Genomic DNA, 15,417 nt, shown 5'->3' with positions numbered 1-15,417 from the left:
CTGTTGTAATATTGCGTGCAATTCTGGTCTCTTTCCTATCGGAAAGATGTTGTGAAACTTGAAAGGGTTCAGAAAAGATTTACAAGGATGTTGCCAGGGTTAGAGGATTTGAGCTATAGGGAGAGGCTGAACAGGCTGGGGCTGTTTTCCCTGGTGTGTTCGAGGCTGAGGGCTGACCTTATAGACGTTTCCAAAATTATGAGGGGCATGGATAGGATAAATAGGCAAAGTCTTTCCCCTGGAGTGGGGGAGTCCAGAACTCGAGGGCATAGGTTTAGGGTGAGAGGGGAAAGATATAAAAGAGACCTACAGGGCAACGTTTTCACACAGAGGGTGGTACATGTATGGAATGAGCTGCCAGAGGAGGTGATGGAGGCTGGTACAATTGCAACATTGAAGAGGCATTTGGTTGGGTATATGAATAGGAAGAGTTTGGAGGGATATGGGCCAGGTGCTGGCAGGTGGGACTAGATTGGATTGAGATATCTGTTCGGCATGGATGGGTTGGACCAAAGGGTCTGTTTGCATGCTGTACATCCCTATGACTATCTATGACATAAAGATCATCCAAAGAGCAATCAATCGGTTCAGGCAGTAGGTAAAATTATGCAAGTGGATTATAATGTGGGAAAATATGAGGGTGTCCATATGGCTGAGAAGAATTGTCACCACACCCACAAATAATAACTCTCTCCACCACTGCCAGTCAGCGGAATCAATGCCTAATACCTACAAGATGCACTGCAGAAACACAACAAAGCCCTAAAGACAAAAACTTGTAAACCCACAAACACTATCATCAACAAAGACAAGGATAGCAGATATATGGGAACACTGGCAGCAGTAAGTTCCCCACCAAGCCACTAGCCATCCTACCTTGGAAATAAATCACCATTCACTCAGTGTCATTTGGTCAAAATCCTGGAGTTTCCTCTTAAATACAGGGCTTTGGGGCAGCTTATAGCACATGGACTGCAGCGGTTCAAGAATATAGCACTCCACCACCTTCTCAAAGGCAACTAGGGACAAGCAACAAATGCTAACCCAGCCAGTGACACCCCCGTGCCTTGTTACAAGCAGGAAGGTGGAGAAAATTAGGGATGTATTGTGATGGCTATACAGGATATTCGTGCAACCAGACACGGTGTACTGATGAAATAATGTTTAGACTCATTACTTCAATAAGATACACCATCATCTGATACAGTTCAGAGTAGATTCAGTCAGTTGATTCCTGAAACGAAGATGTTGCCTGGTGAGAAAAGCTTTCATAGCCTGGGCCACCATTTATTGCAGTTTTGCAGAAGAAGCTGGTGAACTTACTGAAACAATTAAGGACCTGTGGAACCAAACCTGAGTGTATAAATGGTGTGAAGATATTTTTGCCTTTGTGGTAGAGACAACAAAGAGCACTGGTTGAATATGAACAGTCTCCACTTAAGATGGAGGTGATGATTTTTAGATGAGATTACTTACAGTGTGGAAACAGGCCCTTTGGCCCAACAAGTCTACACCAACCCGCCGAAGCGTAACCCTCCTGTACCTATTCCCCTACATTTACCCCTTCGCCTAACACTACGGGAAATTTAGCATGGCCAATTCACCTAACCTGCACATTTTGGATTGTGGGAGGAAACCGGAGCACCTGGAGGAAACCCACGCTGACATGGGGAAAATATGCAAACTCCACACAGAGAATCACCTGAGGCGGGAATTGGACGCAGGTCTCTGGCACTGTGAGGTAGCAGTGTGAACCATTGTGCCACCGTGGCACAGTGAATTGCTAGCCTCCAAACCTCTCTACTCCAGACAACAGTGGTGTCGTTGATTGTATTCAAGTCTAAGATGGAGAGATTTTTGATCTACAAGCAAAACAGATGTCTTCCTTCTCAGTTTTCTGAATGAATAATAGGGTGGCAATAATCGGGGAACTACAGGCTGGTGTGCCTGACATTAGTAGTGAGCAAGTTGTTGGAATGAACCCTGAGGTATAGGATTTATACATATTTGGGAAGGCAAGGAATAGTCAACATGGCTTTGTGCATGGGTAATCATGTCTCAATAACTTGATTGAGTTTCTTGAAGAAGTAACAGAGAAGATCAATGAGGGCAGAGCAGTGGACGTGATCTATATGGACCTCAGTAAGGTTTTCAACAAGGTTCCTTGTGGTGGACTGGTTAGCAAGGTTAGATCACATAGAATACAGGGAGAACTAGCCACTTGGATACAAAACAGGCTGAAAGGAAGGAGACAGAGGGTGGTGGTGGAGGTTTGCTTTTCAGACTGGAGACCTGTGAGCAGCCGTGTGCCACAAAGATCCGTGCTTTTTGTCATTTGGATGTGAACAGAGGAGGTCTAACTAGTAACTTTGCAGATGACACTAAAATTGGCGGTGAAGTGCACAGCGAGATGGTTTGCTCAGAGTACAACAGGACCATGACCACATGGTCCAATGGGCTGAGGCGCAGCAGATGGATTTCAATTTAGATAAATGTGAGGAGCTGCATTTTGGAAAGGGAAATCTGGGCAGGATTTATACACTTTAATGGTAATGACTTGGGGAGTGTTGCTGTCCAAAGTGACCTTGGAGTTCAGGTTTATAGTTCCTTGAAAGTGGAGTCACAGGTAGATAGGATAGTGCCGAAGATGTTTGGTATGCCCTCCTTTATTAGTCAGAGCATTGAGGAGGTCATGTTGCAGCTGCGCAAGACACTAGTTAAGTCACCTTTGAAATATTGGGTGCAATTCTGGTCTCCCTCCCTATGGAAGGATGTTGTGAAACTTGAAAGGATTCAGAAAAATTTGCAAGGATGTTGCCATGGTTGGCAGGTTTGACCTATAGGGAGAGGCTGAATAGTTTGGAGCTATTTTCCCTGGAACATTGAAGGCTGAGAGGTGACCTTATAGAAGTTTAGAAAATCATGAAGGGCATGGATATGGTAAATAGGCAAGGGTGAGGGAGTCCAAAACCAGAGTGTATAGGTTTAGAGTGAGCAAAGAAAGATTTAAAACGGACCTAAAAGGTAACTTTTTAACACAAAGAGTGGTGTGTGTATGAAATGGGCTGCTGGAGGCTGGTATAATGACAAGAACTAAAATGTATTTGTATGGGTATTTGAATAGGAAAGGTTTTGAGTGATATGGGCCAAAAGCTAGCAAATGGGACTAGATTAATTTAGGATATCTATCCAGCATGGACAGGTTGGAGTGAAGGGTCCATTTCAGCACTGTATAGACAATATACAATAGGTGCAGGAGTAGGCCATTCTGCCCTTTGAGCCAGCACCACCATTTATTATGATCATGGCTGATCATCCTCAATCAGTATCCTGTTCCTGCCTTATCCCCATAACCCTTGATTCCACTATCCTTAAGAGCTCTATCCAACTCTTTTTTGAAAGTATCCAGAGACTTGACCTCCACAGCCTTCTGGGACAGAGCATTCCATACACCCACCACTCTCTGGGTGAAGAAGTTTCTCCTCAACTCTGTTCTAAGTGGCCGACTTCTTATTTTTAAACTGGTTTGGGACTCACCGATCAGCGGAGACATGCTTCCTGCCTCCAGAGTGTCCAAACCTTTATTAATCTTCTATGTTTCAATCAGATCCCCTCTCAGCTTTCTAAACTCAAGCTCTAATCTTTCAGCATAAGATAGTCCCACCATTCTGGGAATTGACCTCATGGACCTATGCTGCACTCCCTCAATAGCCAGAATGTCTTTCCTCAAATTTGGAGACCAAAACTGCACACAATTTTGCAGGTGCGGTCTCACCAGTCCCTGTACAGCTGCAGAAGGACCTCTTTGCTTCTATACTCAATTCCTCTTGTTATGAAGGCCAGCATGCTATTAGCTTTCTTCACTGCCTGCTGTACCTGCATGCTTGCTTTCATTGACTGATGTACAGGAACACCTAGATCTCATTGTAGTGCCCCTTTACCCAACTTGACTCCATTTCGGTAGTAATCTGCCTTCCTGTTCTTGCCACCGAAGTGGATAACCACACATTTATTGGGAGTTGTTGGGAGTTAAGGAGTTTATGATTGGTCAATATGGAGCCCAAAGAGAGTATTGAATAGTTGGTCAAAAAATGATTGGATAATGATCAGGCTAGAAGGGTGAATATGTGTTAATGGGGACTGTTGGTGGCTAACAATGGATTGTGTGTAATAGCAGACTATGTGACAACAAGACCGGATGTGACAGGCTACCGGGAATGACATGGATGATTTCACACCCTGAAGGTATTGGAGTCATTATTTAGTCCAGAAGGCTGCAGGGTCTCCATGCTAAAAATGAAGTGCTGTTCTTCCAGACTTTGCTGAGCTTCTTTGGAAAACTCCAGCAAGCCTGGGAAAGAGATATTAGCCAGGGAAAAGGGTGGTATGTTCAGGTGGCAAGCAACTGGAAGCTCAGGGTCTTTGTTGCAGGCAGAAAATAGATGATCTGCGAAGCAGTTACCCAGTCTAGGCTTTGTTTCTCTTGCATAGAGTAGAGCACATTGTGAGCAGTGAATGCAATAGACTAGATTTTGTGAAGTGCAGTTAAAGTGCTTCCTCTCATGGAAGGTGTCCTTGGGTGCTTGAATACTGAGGAGGGACAAGGCAAATGGGCAGTTGCTATACCTTCTGCTGTTGTAGGTGAAGGTAACGTGGGTTGTTGGAGGGCACAGTGTTTGGCGTGAAGTAAGAGTCAGTTGGGGTATTCTTGAGGGAAAGGAGGCTGACAAAGGAGGGGAGTGGAAATATGTGTCTGATGGTAACATTTTGCTGAATGTGTTGCAAATGGTAGCTGATGATCCTCTGGATTTGAATGCTGGTGAGATGGTAGATAAGGTTAAAGGCAATCCTTACCTGTTGTGGAGGGAAGAGAGGGGGCGAGGACCAAAGTATGGGAGATGGGTCAGACCTGTTTGAGAGCCCTGTCAACAACATTGCTGGGGAATTCTGGATTGATGAAGAAAGTGGACAGCTTGGGCTACCTTTCCAAAGTTAGTATCATGAGAATAGATGTGATAGAGATGGAAGAACTAGGATCATGGAGTAGACTCCTTACAGGAAGCAGGGTTTCAGGGGATGTATAGTCTGCATAAGTGCAGGGATCAATGAGCTTGTCATACATATGGGTGGCCAGCCTTTCCCAGAAATGGAAACAGAGATGTTAAGGAAGGAAAAGGAGGAGTCAGAGATGGACCAGATGAAAGTGGGAGTGACATGGAAATTGGATGCAAAATCGATAAACTGTTCCAATTCGGGACAGGAGAGTGAAGTAGCACTGATGATATCATCAATATACCGGAGAAAGAGTTCTTGGTGGGGCAGATGAGGACTGGAACAATGAATGTTCCACATGCACCACAAAGAGACAGGTATAGGCCCAAATGGGTCTCCATGCTTCACCACCTCCCCATACCTCCCCCCACCCCCCGCTCCACCCCCCTCCCTCAACCTGAAGAATGTATAGGAACATAAGAGAGAAGTTCTTCAGGTGAGGAAAAGCTTGGCCAGGTGGAGGAGGGTGGACAGTTCAGTGCTGTTTTCCAGAAAGAAGTGGAGAGTTCAGAGACCATCGTGGTGGCAGATGGACATGTAAAGGGATCTCATGTCCATGGTAAAATGAGGTGGCTAGAACCAATAAACTGGAACAGTTTATGATTTTTGGGAATGAGGCAGATGTGGGTTGTGTGAGATTGGGATACAATCAGCTTTTTGGAAGTTGCGGTTGTGGGTTGGTGGGGGTGTGGGGTCGATCACCAGATGAAATAACATTGGTAACCACAGTTGACACAATGGTCTGATGTTTCATGATGGTTTCATGGTTCATGGGGAGATAGAATGAAGTATCTGAGAGCTGGTGCTCAGCCTCTGCAATGTCAGTCAGCAAAAGCAACAACCTTATTACATAGTGTCAGGATTGGATTTGAGAGCATGGAGTGTAGTTTGTTCCTGGGAAGGTAGGTTGGAATAGATGGGGGGTCAGAGAAACTGAGGCAACCGATGCATGTCAACACTTCTCACTGAACAGATCAAGTGCAGAGACAAGGCCTGAGAGAGAGGCCCACATTGAGGGGCATGTTGGAGGTGGGCAAAAGGTGGTATGGAGCGAGGACTCTTCTCCAAAAAATGGGCACTGAGGCGATGGCGGCAGGGAAGAGTTCAAAGACATGTAACGCTTCAAATGCATTAAGGTAGGGACACAGAGGTATAAAACTGTGACCTTTGCTGAGTACAGCGTGTTCAGCATCAGAGAGTGAGAGATAAGGAGGAATAGTGAATATACAATAGGAGGTGGCTTTGGGGACGGAATGGAGTCAGTGTGAAAGGGAGGGATAGAAGGTTCCAGATGACCATGGGATAGTGTAGTTTAAAATAGATTTGTAGATCTGAGGATTAAGGACAAATTGACAGAGCAAAATTGATATTGGAGATGAGGAGGACAAACAGTAACAGGCTTCAGACAGAAATACCCACTGCATTTACACTCAGTGTCAGAAGGTTAAATGACAGAAATCAAAAATAAATGCCAGTTCAGCAAATGTGGAATATTGTTAAAACAATTTTATTTATATCATTGAGCTGTTATTCAGTATAAAATTTCACAGTTGAAAAAATAGTGTGCTTCCCAATGTATAATAAATAGTATTAAATTAACATCTTTAAGTTAAATAACACTTCCTATGAAACAGTAGCATTTCAATAAATTAAGATGTTGTGTCAATAAATGTACACAAATGAAAATAACTGACATGGTTTCCAACATTGGCAAATATGAATTCATATGTACCAAGGTCAATATGGTTGAGACATCACTGAAGTGCAGCACATGTCTTTGACAGTCTGGCATTCCAAAACAGACTACACACACAGTGAATCTTTAACATTGCATCAAAAGAAAATATCACAACAATAAATAACAGTGAATTAGAATAAATAGTCTGACTAATATTCTCATTGTACATTTGTAACACAACATTTCTTCCAAGCAGAAATAAATAGTTTCAATGGAAAGTCTTTGAAATAAATATTCATTGGTCTGGTGTGCAGTAAATATGTTCTTTTCAGTTTCTTTTGCTGACTTGTGCCATAATGATAAGCAACTGTTGTAAACGGGCTCTAGTCTCAGCACGGATGATTTCCCAGGAACATTCACTGAATTTCTGAAAAGGTAAAATATTCAAGTAAATGCATTTGAGAATGAGTCAAGTTAAATGTTGAAAAATGTATTGCTTGCCAGGAATTACACACTTAGTTATGAATTGTCATACCTTGAGTTTGAGAAACTTTTCCAGTTTCCTAAAGTAATGTTGAATGGCAGCATTTCTCTTCAACTTGTGGTCAGATCCTGGTTTACTCAGACAATCTTGCAACTCTCTCAGCTGTTGCTCCAGGAGAAGAAGGAAGTTTTCCACCTTGTCCCAGGCCCATGGTACTGAACCCAGGTTCATGCTGTAGATCTTGTTGATGTGGTGCAGGGTTTGATGGATAAGCTCAATCCTGTCCTGAGTCTGAGCAAAATACACAAGATTAGGATGAAGACTTTAGGTATCATGTTAGATTAAATATTACAATGAGCAAATAATAATTAAATGTTCAAATTACAGATGCTTAGCTTTAGTATGTTAAAAAGGCTCTAGCAAAAGAACATATAAATCAAACTTGATCAGATCAATAAAAAATAATCAATGTGAGTCTGTAAATCCATGGATTCAATACAAGTACATGGGAGGCAGAGGAAAAGGAGTTGGAGGTTTCAGTAACTTAGAATTGGAGAAATCACAGTGAAACAGGATTGATTCTGAACAATTAACATGCAGTTCTTCATACAAGGAAACAGACTCAATCAGGTGGGAGAACTAGCAAAATAAATGAGGGTACACAAAATGCTTGGAGATAGATTGGTACAAAATGCAAGAAGGAAGGTAAAGATATTTCTGAAAATTGTTTGTACAAACAAAACTGGGTGTTAAAGAAGCAAAATGCATAATTTTCTCGGCAGTATCGAGGGCATGACTGAAGACTGAAACTGTAATTTGAATTTACTTTATTTAGAAAACAAAGGTATCAATCATCACGCTAAAGAGGAAAGTTGATGAAAAATCAGGAAGAGAATAAACAGATTAGGAGGTGGTCTTTTACTTATTCACAGAAGATGGAACATCAATTTTGCCTGGTCTGTACTGAATTCATCTCAAGTTGCTGTTGCAAAGAATAAAATTAAATAGTGCAAAATTGAACCTCAAGGAGCCAGAAAAAAGCCATGGCATTTCCAGTATGGCAAAGGATGTTGGCTATTGTGGAATTGGACATGACATAGAAAGATCAGAGACAATGAGAAATACATAGTGTGACCTGGGAAGAGGAGCCCAGATGCAGTGATTCAGATAGCAGGAAGGGGATTGTTTGTTGAGTGCGAGAGTTGAATTTTAACGGGGCAAAAATGACTCTCAGTGACAGCCCTGCTGAACGTCCTTCTGCATCAGCTCAATGGTAATGTGATAACTCACAATTCAGTGGCCAGTGCTGTGGTGAAGATTGTAGATGCACTTAAGGGGAAACAAGTCAAATTATTTAAGTGGATGGGACAAGTAGTGACAATGCTAAAAGCAAACAAGGAAAACTCAAATAGAGTATAGACATGGCATGAACTGGACACACTGATGGGCTGTACCAGTTGCATTTATGATAGCAATGGGAGTAAGGAGATAGTGGAAGTGAAATCTTTATAGTGTGTTCGATTTAGATAACTTGAGATACTAACAAGAACTCTGTGGAATGTGAGAGTGAAAAACTGAGACAATACTGGCAGAGCTGGGAAATAAGATATGTGCAATGACTGTGATCGGGTTATACTACTGCAAAATACCCTCCCTCCCTCACACCTTTCACCCCCGACCAAGAGCCACCAAATGTCACCTTTTTGAAAATTGTTCAAAAACCAACAGTTTTAAGATAGCTGTGAATATGGTTTAAATCTGGACCTTGGGGCAAGGTACAAAACTGGGAGAGGGCAAACTATGTCAGCAGCAGGCAGGTGCTAGGGAGTGTTAGTTGAGAAGGGCTGCAGCAGGCAAGTCCACATTTGACATGTGGGAATTGTTTAAAGACCCACTGATGAGATTTGAGGACCAGCGTTTTCCAGTAAGGAGGAAGGATGGCAAGGTAAGGGAACCTTGGATAACCAGGGAGATTGTAAATTTACTCCAACAAAGAAAAGAACCATATCTGAGGTGGAGGAAGCCAAAATCAAACAGAGCCCATGAGGAATATAAGGGAAACAGGAAATGAACACGAGCAGTGAATTGGGATAGCAAGCAGGAGCCAAAAGACGACCTTGGCAAGTAAGATTAAAGAAAATCCTGAAGCATTCTACAAATACATTAAAAACAATAGGATTAATGGTGAGAAGGGAGGACCACTGAAGGATGAAGGAGGGAACTTGGGCTCAGTAGCGGAGGATGTGGGTGAGATCCTAAATGAGGTCTTTACATAAATATTCACCCAGGAGAAGGATATTGAGGTTAGTTAGATTTGTAGAGCGCATGCTAATATGCTATGGCACTTTGAGATCAACAAAGGAGTGGTATTGGGTTGTTGGGAGAGCATTAAAGTGGCTAAGTCCCCAGGACCCGGTAGTACCTATCCCAGGTTATTGAGAGATCTAAGAGAGGAGATTATTGGGAACTGACCATGATCTTTGCATCCTTGTTAGCCACTTGAGAGGGTCTGGTGGACCAGTGAGTAGGTAATGTTACTCCTCTGTTAAAGAAGAAAAATAGGGACAATCCAGGAATCTGTAGATCAACGAGTCTCACATCGGTGGTTGGGAAGATATTGGAGAGATTGCTTCAGGATAGGACTAACGGGCATTTGGGAAAGTGTGGCTACGTAGGGGCAGTAAGCACAGCTTTGTACAGGGCAGGTCATGTCTTACGAACTTAGTTTATTTTATGAGAAGATGACCAAGGTGATGGATGAGGGTAGAGCAGTGGATGTTGTCTACATGGATTTTAAGAAGGCTTTTGACAAGGGGCCTCATGGTAGGCTCTTCCAGAAGATTAAGATGCATGGGATCCATGATGACTTGGTCACATGGATTCAGAATTGGGCTTGCCCACAGAAGACAGAGGGTCATGTGGAACATGTAGTTCATCTGGAGGCCTGTGACTAATGGTATTCTGCCAGGATCCATCCTGGGACCTATGCTGTTTGCAATATATGTAAATGACTAGGATGAACACATAAATGGCTAGGGTAGTAAGTTTGCAGACGATGTAAAGATTGACAGAGTTGTGGATAGTTGTGGATAGAGGGTTGTCAAACGATATAGCATAATATACATCAGTTACAAATATGGGCAGAGAAATGGCCGAAGGACTTTAATCCATGTTAGTGTGAGGTGCTGCACTTTGGGAGATTAAATGTTAAGGAAAATACACTGTTATTGGCAGGACTATGAACAGAATTGATGTACAGCAGAATCTTGCGGCTCAAGTCTGTTGCACCCTGAAAGTGGCGACGCACGTAGATGGGATGGTAAAGAAGGTGTATGGCATTCTTGCCTTTATTGGCCAGCGGTTTCAGTAGAAGAGTAGGGATCTCAAGTTACAGCATTGGTTAGGACAAAGGTAGACTATTGCATTGAATTCTGGCCGCCACATTACAAGAAGAACATGGAGTCATTGGAGAGGGTGCAGAACAAGTTTCCCAGGATGTTGCCTGAAATAGAAAAAAGGTGAGTTTGGAAAAAAAAACTCGGGTTGTTTTCTCTGGAGCGGTGGAAGCTGAGGAGAGACTTGATAGAAGTCTATAAAGTAATGTGATGCATAGATAGGGAAGACAGTCACATTTTTTTCTCACAGAGTTGAAACTTCTAAACCTAAAAGGCGTGCATTTAAAAAAAATTCAAGAGGAGGTGTGCGGTGAAGTTTTTACAAAGAGAGTGGTAGGAGTCCGGGACATGCTCTGAGGGTGAGGTAGTGGAGGCAGATACAATAGGGGCGTTTAAGAGACTTTGAGATAAGCACATTAATATGCAAGGGATGGAGGGTTATGGACCAAGGGTGTGCAGACGGGATCAAAGTTGGCGTCATGTTCAGCACAACAAGTTGGGCCGAAGGGCCCGTTCCTGTGCTGTATTGTTCTATGTTCTAAGCTGTGAAAAAGGAGATCAAGCCAGGAAGCGGCAAGCGTGGGATGTAGGCGACAAGATGGTTTGTGCGGGAATGTGGATAGGGATGGTTTTTCGGATGAGCTGGGAAATGGTTTGATGGATGAGCTCGGTAGAGGGCATGACCTAATATCAAGGGGTGAAGGAGACGTTAGGAGATTTAAAGTGTTGAAACATGTAGGGATACAGTTTGTGAGTGAGATAAAGATTTTCACAGTGGGAGAAATCGCTGCGGTTCAATTTTCTGATGTGAACTCTCTGACCGTGCCGTTAATCTCACACATACTTTCTGTAAAATCACAGTCTGAATAAAATGAATCGAGTTTTAACTCACCCCCACTCCGTCCGAAAGTTTCACCAGGTCCAAGGGCTTGGTTTTCAGGGAGAACCTCTGCCTTAAACAGTGTCCGGGAAAGGGACCGCCCTGAGAGGAGAGAACAGTCCCAGTTACATTCACTCCCAGAAACTGAGATCCTGGAGAATCACTGAGCGGTAACCACACAAAATTAAAAGCAAAATTAAAATATCCCTAATCTGACATTGAGCCGGGAGCAGACCCAGTGAGATTCCGATCAGCTGAAACTCACCATTTCATGCAGTTTGCTCAGAGTCTCTGTGTTGAGAACTTGCTGTAAGTGCAGCCTCTCACAGCCCAGACTCAGGGTCCCGGACAACAACACCAGCACCGTCCAAAATCTCCAAATCCTCCCCAGAGCCATGCTGCACCGAGCCAGAGGGAAACACTGAGCGGAAGGAATTGATCTCGAGTAACTCCTAAACCGGTTCCTTTCTCCCTGAGTGAACCTCCAGGAGTCACAATGCAGCCGCTTGTGAAGCCGAAGCGATCTCCTTAAGTGTCGAGTCCTCTGTGTGTGTGAGAGAGGCTGGACGGTGCTGTGAGCTCCCACTGCCTGAGCTGCCGGTGGATATCGGAGGAGAGACTGGAGAGGTGTGGCCATGACATTCGGAAAGTGAAATCTGGTTGCGGGAGTTTTGAACGAGCTGTAGGAGAGCAAGAAACAGCCTGTGTGCTGCCTGTCTGAGGGAAGGGATCTGAAAGCTGGAGATTCCTGAAGCAGCGAGTGGAAGATCCCTGACAGAAAATCACAGCCAGAGCTCGGGGCGCGCTCAAAGATCAGCCGTTGTCTCCAAACATCACTGATATTATTGGAAAAACGGATTGTTTCTTGATTCGAGCAATAGTTTATTCTTTCAATAAAACCCCAAACAAGACTCAATCTAGGTGCAAATATGAGAAAACATTTGTTCTTTCTCGCCTTCTCTGCAATCTTTGACAGAATGGATCGTAGCTTCGCCATTCAAGGTCTCTCTGCGTTACATCCCGAGCTGCTGGGACTGCAGTCCCTTGTTCCCATTCTGGTGTCGCTCTCTGCAGCCGGAGGATACTGTTTATCACATCTCTTTACTCCCCAACCTGCTCACCCACTCTCACTCTCAGGTGTCCCTAATGGCCGGACAATGGGCCCTCCCACATCGACATGCTGCCCCCAGGGGAACAGCATAAATAATGCAGCCTCAGTTTCCATGGATTGTGAAGGCACACGGCTTTCCCTCAGTCGGATTCCCTTCACCCTCCATTACGTTACCACTCTGCATATTCATCACTCACAACCAATATTTTCGTTAACTGCACATGGAGGAGCTGCAGCAAATCCTTTGATTCCCAGAAGCATGAAAATGTTTCCCTGTCACTCACTCCAATGATTAGATTACTTACAGTATGGAAACAGGCCCTTCGGCCCAACACGTCCACACCGACCCGCATACCACCCAGACTCATACTCCTACATTTACCCCTTCACCTAATAGTACGGGCAATTTAGCAAGGCCAATTCACCTAACTTGCACATCTTTGGACTGTGGGAGGAAGCCGGAGCACCCGGAGGAAACCCACGCAGACACGGGAGAATGTGCAAAGTCCACACAGTCAGTCGCCTGAGGCGGAATTGAACCAGGGTGCCTGGCGCTGTGAGGCAGCAGTGCTAACCACTGTGCCACCGTGCTGCCCAAGAACCGCACCCTTTCCCCTCTCATTGACAACCTGTGGTCCTTGACCATTTGTTCCTGGGGATTATATTTGACCCCGAGATTAACTTTTGATGCATAACCAAACCATAATCGTTCACCAGTTTGAAATGCACCGTATCTTACATTTAAACATGGACCCCTTGTGCCAGACACCGGGAAACCATGAAGAATCATCTTCCCCTCTCTCCTGTCAAGACCAAAGGCAGGGCGTGAGGTCCCTGCTCTGGTGCTGCTCCTCGTGCGTCCATCCGGGTCGACTCCCAATGTCTTACTCCTGACCCCAGATCCCCACACGGAACAAAGCGACCTGCACACCCCATTCCCGTTCTCGGCCCGAACGAACACCCCTGTCCCGGGACACAGTCAAACCCCTCACTCAATTCAGTCAAGTTCCCTCCTCCCCTTCTAACTTCCAGCAGGCACAGGCCGAGCCTTGACCAACGTTTCCTTCTGAAACAATTTCGGGCATCACTCTGGGAAAGCCTCTCTGTAATATCTCATGGCAGTTTACTTAAAATACATTGCAACCTTCCTTCAATAAGATGACTAACTGTACACACTATTCCAGATGTGGCCTCACCAGATCCCTGCACAATTGAAGCAACCGGACTATTTCAGAATTCTTATATTGTTTGCCTCTGTAAGGCAATAATTTATGATTCATTGACAAGTCAAAACCTTTTACCTCTCAATGTGGATCAACTGAAACTCACCATTTCATGCAGTTTGCTCAGAGTCTCTGTGTTGAGAACTTGCTGTAAATGCAGCCTCTCACAGCCCAGACTCAGGGTCCCGGACAACAACACCAGCACCGTCCAAAATCTCCAAATCCTCCCCAGAGCCATGCTGCACCGAGCCAGAAGGGAGCACCGAGGTAGAAGCTGAGAAAGCGGTCAATGTGCAATCGGAGCGGATTGGGATCCGGGAGCGGGCGCCTGTGTTGCCGAGTGCTGTGAGTGTGAGCCTGGGCACTGCTGGCTGCTCTCACTGGCACTGCCAAGCTGGCGGCTTTAATGGGGCACATTACATTCGAAAAGTGAAAACCGCTTCCAGGGATTTTGCAGGAGCTGCGGGGAGATGAAGGGTTGCTGCGGTTTCTTTCTGAGGTAAGGAATCGAAAAGCTGGAGAGTCCGGAAGCAGCGGCTGGAAAATCCCGGCTGGAAAATCGCAAGCAGCGCTCGGTTTGCAGCGGAATGTTGAGTGTGTTCAGATCATCGGGCACTGAGCTGGTGTAGAGGGAGGCTCTGTACTTGGGGCAGGGGGAGTCAGGCTGTGTATTGGGGGCTGGATGTCCTCATCCGGATTATAGAGACCCCCGACTGCGGGAATCCCCCGTGTCCCGGTGTGTTGACATCGCGCTTGTCCCGTTCCCACATCCCGGGTTGGAGATGACAGGGAGCCCGGCTCCCCGGCCCGGCTCACCGGCTGCTGCTCCCTGTCTCCGCTCACATTCACCTGGGTCACAATCCGCTCCCTCACTGGAGGGAGGCTCTCATTTCCCGATGAGATTCTGGAACCATTTTCAGAGTCGGAGTGAAATCATCAGGATCTGGTCCGAATCCGACTCCGAAAGTGATCCCGTTCCCTTCCCTTTCATCGTTTCTGTCTGCTCTCTCTCCCGGGATAGTGCCCATGTCAGTTTCTCTCTGGAAATGAACCTCGTGTCAATTTCCTCCAAAGTGAAAGTGTCTCAGGGAAAGTGACGCGTTTTGTCATTTCCGAAAGGGAGGGGAGTTTGTAAACAGAGCGGGTCAGACTGAGAGGGGGCAGGGTGAGGAATATCTGGGAAAGTGTGAGCGATATCCCGGGATATCCCGGTGACACAGGAAATGTCTCCAAATCACTTTTAGCTGGAACTGCATCCGCACCTTCAGAGCGGGTGTTATATTTAAAATGCTTTGAAATATTCACTTTGACAATTAAATGTTGATGTTTGTAATCGGACCAGAAACTGTCGTTATTGGGAAAAAATAGTTTTGGATTTAAACTATTGACCAGGCCCCTTGAAACAAGACTGCTCCATTTTGTTCTATCAAGTTAAAAGTCAGAACCGAATCGGAATCAGAAACGGAATCGGAACCGAACCTAAGTTTACCTGAAAAAAATCATTCTTGGAATTAAATTGTTCACAATTACTTTTCAAATAATACTCGTCCATTGTATGTTATGTTAGGGCAGAGCGACTGTAAGTTGACAATGA

The sequence above is a fragment of the Hemiscyllium ocellatum genome, chromosome 32 (assembly GCF_020745735.1).
Source record: "Hemiscyllium ocellatum isolate sHemOce1 chromosome 32, sHemOce1.pat.X.cur, whole genome shotgun sequence".
Lineage (NCBI taxonomy): Eukaryota > Metazoa > Chordata > Chondrichthyes > Orectolobiformes > Hemiscylliidae > Hemiscyllium > Hemiscyllium ocellatum.
The sequence above is the reverse complement of the archived record's forward strand: the minus strand, read 5'-3'. Positions refer to the sequence as shown.